Source organism: Beta vulgaris, chromosome 4 (genome assembly GCF_026745355.1).
Source record: "Beta vulgaris subsp. vulgaris cultivar EL10 chromosome 4, EL10.2, whole genome shotgun sequence".
NCBI lineage: Eukaryota > Viridiplantae > Streptophyta > Magnoliopsida > Caryophyllales > Amaranthaceae > Beta > Beta vulgaris.
The window spans coordinates 46,398,908-46,406,461 of NC_079205.1; positions in this window are offsets into that span (position 1 = coordinate 46,398,908).

The window sequence follows — 7,554 nt, forward strand, 5'->3', positions numbered from 1 at the left end:
CGGCTTTCACGACTGATTTAATGCCTTATTGAGCTCCTTCCTTTTTCAGCAAATCTGTTACTGCACTTCAACTAGCTTTATCCTCGTATCTTTCCAGCACGTCTTCATGTCAAGGTTGTCATGTCACCACGTCATCATGTCAATGTCGTCCTGCAAAAACTCAGCCATAACACTTGTGAATAAGACAAAGGTTCGATCTTGAATTGAAAGCAAAAAGCAATAAACACTAGTAGAAAAAGCGCGATTTGCGTCCTACCAAGTGCGTCGCACTAAAACGAAAACGACGCAAAAACATAATTTGCGTCGTATGGGAGCCATAGTGCGACGCAAAAGAACTGCTCACAAGTATCAGATACGAGCTATATGCGTCGGATGTCATTATGGTGCGTTGCAAAAGATGACAATGTGTCGGACCCCTTAGCCCATCCAACGCAAATCACTTGAAATACTGAGTGTTGTACGTGGGGTAAGCACGTCGCATTGTCTCCACGTGCGACGCAGATATCAAAATCCATATAAAATGCCCAACTTAAATCCCTTCCTCTTAGCCGTTCCTTTCAAACCCTACCTACTATCTCTCAGCCATTTCTCTTCAAACCCTACCTACTATCTCTCTACATCTGCTTCTTCACTTCAAACAAATCACATTTTCTCTTCAACCATCTGCTTCTTCACTTCACATCAATTCAAGTTCTTAAATTCGCATCAACCGAGCCCCTTTTTCGTTTTCCAACGAGCGAATCTTAAGCGAACGAATCATCAGCACCGACGACACCAACAACACCAACAACACTTCGAACAACGAACGAATCTTCAGTGAATGGACGTGGTATTTTTCATCTTTTCCCCAAATTGAAGGGTGATTTTCTCGCTATTATTTTCTAAAATTCAAGAACGAAAATTGAAGAAGAACGAGATTTGAAGAAGAGCGAGAACGAAGCTCGATCTGATTTTGGGCGATTTAGGTTTTTTTTATAATATATTTAGTGCAATATCATTCTTGTATGTTAGATCTGATTTTTTTTTTTCGGTTCATTTTTTTTAATTTCGTTTTTTGTATTAGATCTGAATATTTAAGTTTTACTTTCGTTTTTTAAATTTTTAATTTTTTTATTCTTCTAGTATTCAGACTTTGTATTTCTCGCCTACGTGAAGTGATTTTAGGATTTAATTTCGTTTTTTGTGTTAGATCTGAGTATTTCTCGCTGCCATGCGTTTTTATGTTAGTTAAATTTTTAATTTCGTTTTTAGTGAAGTGAATTTAGGATTTAGTTTTATTTTTGGCATTCTTGTATTCAGACTGTATTCAGTATTTTGACCATTACTTCTCTCCACATTTCTTAATTTTGTATGATATGCGTTTCTCGCATACGTGAATTGTTTTTTTAAAAACAAAGTTAACCCATCTGCGTCGCATGCAAGACCATGTGCGACGCAAATCATTGTGGCTTGCTGGGCTGCTGTCTCCATCTACGTCGCATGTTGGTCAATGTGCGACGCAGATGAAAGGTAATTTGAGTCGCATGGTTGGCGGGTCCGGGGCAGATACCTAATTAACTGTGTCGCGCTGTTTTCTGACGCAGATCTAGGATTTTGATCTGCGTCAAGGCCTGTGGCGTTGGACCCATGGGTCCGACGCAAATAGGCGCCTCGCATCCGACGCAAATCGCCTATTCTGTACTAGTGAAACTAGGGTTCTGAAATCACTCTCTAGAGAAAACTATGAAAACTAATGTTAAAACTAAGATGAATAATAGAAATTCTAATTTTTCTATTTATACAAGTCCTAAAATCAATAGGAAAAAGTCTTAAAAACCAGCCCGGAATCCATTATAAACTCGTGGCGGGTCGTCGCCCGATCGGGCCAACTACACCCGACCCAATCGGACTCCAAAGCACTAAAAGTAGCATTAAACCATAGGCACCCGATGTCATCGGGCCTCCTATAAACTCAGAAGGGGTGCAACATATCTTCCCATTGGCGCCCGATGAAGTTAGGCCAAACTGCTCGACCGCGAATCAACAACAAATTACGACAGGGCTTGGACACCTGATTGGGCCGCAACAAAAGTTATTTGTGTCTCTTAGGCTCCCGATCGGGTTGTACTGCCCGATTGGATCAGGCCCAACATCCTTTCCTCGTTTCTTGGCTTCAAGTGCCAAATCTTCAGCTCTTCTTTTGCTCAAGGGTCGCGGAAAGTGTCCTCGGGACCTCGAGACTCAACATCAAACCTTTCCAATCCAATGTACCGGTAATATAACAGATAGAAAGTAGGGAATCGTTCCCTAAAACCTGCAATTCGACACAAAATAGCAAACCACAACTAGATGGAGAAAGTTAGTACAAAATGGCTCCTAAGAGCACCCTAAGCATCCCTTTTAGCATATAAGTAGGGGGAAACTCTATATAAAATCATACATCACACAACCAGATTGAAAGTACATTAAATACATCAATTGCTCATTGTTGTCATCTTTAAGACCCATGTTTCCAGGTGATTTGCCTAACACATAACCTCGTACTAAGGACCTAGAATACAACTGCTAGGCGTGTTGCTAGGGATGGGAATGGGTAGCTTTCGGATTGGATCGAGTCAGACCTTAGACCTAGACTCTAAATTTTTTGTTGGACCCAGACCTTTAGGGGATAGAAAAGTTTGTCCTGGACCGAGACCCTTAGGGTCTACATGGTCTAGGGTCTAGCTTTTTTCTTTTATTTTTGCCCAATTTTAATATCATTTATGTTTCTTAACTTTTTGTAATGCATGTGATCTCGAGGGTCTAGGCTCCAAATGATAAAAGTTGAAATTTTAGAATAAATATGAATGTTTTTTCTCTAAAACACAAGGCAAAAAGAATAATAAATAACTTTAGGGTCCAAGTGTAGTGTCTGGGTTTAGAATATTAAGATTTAGACCCTAATAAGTTCATTTGATCCAAACCTCGGACACTTAGAAAAATTGGACCTATACCATTAAATTAGGGTCGGGTCAATAGGGTATGGTTAGGGTCCTGGACCCATGTCCATTTGTGTGCGTCGTGCACCTAGTATTTAGAATAAATAAACTAAATAACCACCTAATTATGTAGTAGGGTAAGTCGGATCGATCCCACTGAGAGAATGTTTTCCCATGATTAGCCTTTAAATAATGGTAAGACTAAATGAGATTAAATAAAATACTATACTAATCAATTCATAAATAAAAGACTCTTGATTCAAGTATCCCCACTAGCAAAATTAATACAATAATACTGCTTATCCCAAACTAATCAATTAGATGTTCACAAGAAAAAGTACATCTTATAAAATACTATAAACCTGTCCCGGGTAGGGATGCTTATCGGACGAGCCGAGCCCGAACCGTGGTCGGCTCGGCTTGTGTACATTTATATTATTCGAACTCGAGCCAAGTTTAAAGCTTAATGATGTACCACCCTACCAGGCCATACGGATTTGAGTCTATCGTCACCAATGCGCATCTAGGGCAAACAATTGTCTTCAATAACCAAAACAAGTTCTTCCGACGCATTTTGTCATCACTCATGCGCACGCCGAGAAACTTACCAGGAGATCACCCATCCTTGGACTATTCTCAACTAAGCACGCTTAACTGTGAATTAACTAAGGAAATGAGCTCCCTAAAAGAAAGATGCATCTTGTTGTAATGAGGAGCCTATTAAATCCTTTTAAAGAAATCATGAAGGGTATTCCATACACCCCCACTTGAGATTGGCTACGCCCTCGTTGCGCCTGAGGACTCTACATATTTGGCATATGGCCTATGGGTCACATCGGCGTGAAAATTAATCACATATTCAACAAACAGCTGGTGTTATAGCCCCAGAATCCTCCACCGCTAGGCTACTAACCTTAGATTAATTATGTAGACGATCAGCACGCGGTCGCAGAGTTGCTCTGATACCATTCGTAACACCCGACCCACACGGACAGGACTGTCTCGTATAATTTAGGGGTCTGTGCTAAATTAAAAATGAAGCCCCAAAGGGTAACTAAAAACAACATTATATAAATATCAAAAGGTAAAAGTTCATACAAATAAAATTTATTCTTTTTCCAAACAAAGTTCAACATATACTAGTATACTACATACAAATTCTACTTGAAAATTATAACCCTTCTAGTATTCTTTGAAGAAAAATCATCAATCAATTCTTCGTAACCAATTTTCTCCAAAAATTCGTTCTCAATGGCTATCATCACTAGTCCATTAAGTCGATTTTGTGACATCGTCGAACGCAAGTAGGATTTCAACAACTTTAACTTGGAAATGCTTCTCTCTACGGAGGCAACAGTAACCGGAATAGTCAATAAAATTCCATATGCAATCATTACATTAGGAAAACAAGCAACATCTCTTAAAAATCTCAAAACATATTATTTGTCCCATTTTTCATCGGGCAGGACTTCTCTAAGTAATTTCAACTCCAAAAATAATTCATTTCCATCAATGTCAGATTACTCACTACTCTTAAGTGCATATTCAAGATTCATACAACAAGATTCTAAGGTCTTATCATCCAACGAATAAATCTTCCCACGTGTGAACAAAACACTAGTAGAATAAATGCTTATTGCCGCGGTCATTAAGTGGCCTATTGCGGCGGTTTTGGCCGCGCAGCAATTAAGGGGGCATCAATAGGTAATTAATATATTGCTACGGTTTTAAACTGCAGCAATATTTGAACATATTGTTGCAGTTTCTGGGTAAAACCACAACAACATATTTATTTTATATCAAATTTACAAAGCATATTGCTGCGGTGTTTAGGTAAAACCGCAACAATATGTTGTAGTTAATAATAAAAAATAGGCATATTGCTGCGATTTTTGACCAAAACTGCGGCAATAGGTCATAGTACAGCTAAAAAAAAAAATTAAATTTTGTAATCAAATTTGAAATATTAAAACTAAGCCATCAATACAAGATGAAATGACATCTTATACTCAACAACAAATGAGTAGATAACTTATAATCCAAAAAGAATAATTAAAATATGAAAAACAGACTATGAAATTATATAAACTAACATAGAATTTATGTTACATAGCAACAACAGCGATTCTGTAACAACAAGCGATTCTGTAAAATTACATAGCAATAACATAAATAAAAGAGGAATTAAAAAAAATACAGAAGTACTAAAAGATCTGACCGCAACAAGGAAATACGAAATTACATATACTTTCGTACTTCTATAATTTTTTTTAACAAGAAGATTTGGCCGACGATTTTGTGTACTTCTAGTCGTTCATATACTTTCATTAAAAATATAAGATCAGGCCGCAACAACGGCCGACGATGGCGCCGGTTTGGTGAAAGACGAGAAAAACGAAAAGAAAATCATATCTAAAAAATCTACCAACAAATCTAAAAAACGAAAAAAAAAAACAAAAAAAGACCAAAGAAGGAACTCGTCGGAGGCTTCGTCGAACACTCTGGTCGCGTCGGCTTCATCGCGTCGCTCCGTTCGAAGGTTGACGAGAGGCGAAGGTTTACGACGAAGAGATGAAGAGATCCCCACTACTACATAAATGAGTTATTGCAACCCTTAAATACCGTTGCAATAGAGCAAAAAACCGTTGCAATAGAGCTATTGCAACGGTCAAACAACCGTTTCTGTTGCTGCCGTTGCATTAGACCTAATGCAATGATATTTATAACTATTGCAGCGGCTACCACAGAGCCGTTGCAATAGGTATAAATAGTTGTTGCATCAGCTAGATAACCTATTGCAACACCTATATATCTATTACAACAACATAGGATAGCTATTGCAACGCCCCTAACACTCATATTGTGTCCCATTTTAATATCTATTGCAACACCTCCATATACATTGCAACACAATTGTATATATATTGCGACGCTCTATTACTAATATCATGCTTCATTTTAGCACCTATTACTACGCCTTAAGGCTCTAGCTAATGCAACTCTCTAATTTCATCATAGTCTAGTAGTAGTAATAGTAGATCAATGTATTAAAAAAACATGAAATTTTATAATTGATTCAAAAATTATGCATACAATATTCATGCCCATGGGCAAATTTACAAAGTAAATAATTACAAATCTATTAACTAATAAACTAAACAAAATCCATGAATTTTCAATTCTCTTCGAGCGAACATCGACATTTAAAATGTTGCAATAAATCACTCTTACAATAGAGCATGCTATATAGTCACTACATATATATAAAATGCTCCAAAAGTCCTGCATCACTTGAGCATATATTGAATAGAGCACAATACGAGTCACTGTAGTTACACATCATTATGAGCACCACCATGATGAAGATAATACCTGCACATGTATGAAACGCTCGTTATATACTTCAACATGATGGAAAGACTTCATCCTTTCATGTGTAACCATTAAACTCAACAAACAGCATAAAGCTTTCCTAAAGAGAATGTACAGGCAATACTAAGTTCACGATCATAAATTATACACCCAAATTATGTTTGTGTCATTCCACAAAAGTGTTACCATATCGACCATAAGCCATTTGGTGTAAACACAATGCTATCAAATAATGTAAAAGACTTAAATAAAAAAAAACTTGAAAGAACTATCTAATAATAATGCACAAGCAATAGTAAGTTAACAACCATAAATTATACACCCAAATTATGTTTGAGCCATTTCAAAAAAGTATTACTATATCAAACATAAGGCATTTGGCCCAAGAGAACATATTTGATCAAATGGCAGCAAATCAATAAAAGAGAACATATTTGAATAAAACTAAGGAGAGAATAAGTGAACATAAAATGGAGCAAAACACAACAGAGAGCTTGTTTGCATCCAAGGCATGAGTTTAACTCATGACATTTTTTCTATTTGATCTGTTTTATTTCCTTCAAGTTATTGCTTCCCTTAATTTGTTCAGATATGTGATTCAAGCTGTGTTTGGCACGTGATTTAAGCAGCTTACAGCTAACCGACCACAGTTAAATGGACTTGACTGTCTAAACAACAATTGACTACATATATTCTCTTTTGGTAATAAATCTACAAATATGTGATCACATCCCATCAAGCATAATTTTAGTGTAGACAAAAGTTCCGTACACAATAGCTTCCTTAGCAAAGAAAATGTTGTAATGAGGTTGCTAACAACTTCGCTTTCCCTCCTATTATATCCAATTCAACAATATTCATCAAAGATGGACAAATCCTCATCAAGTCAAATTGATAACAGAAGATCATAAGTATATTAAACCAGAGAAGTGAAGAACACTCAAATCCTATGTAAGCCAACTTAAACAAATTATCAACTAGTTAAATTAAGTCTTTCACATAAGAAAGATTCAATTAGCCTGTCTTACCTAGCTAAGATGCATTATACTGAATCCAAACCCTAAGGAGATGGTTAAAGACATCACAACCCTGAGGATAGATCAAAATGTACCTGCAAAAAGCATATTACATTATACTTACAAACTATTTAAATCATTGAATCCAACTCCCATAACTAATACTCAGATATCATCGACCCTAAATTACATCACTAAACAAAAATTGT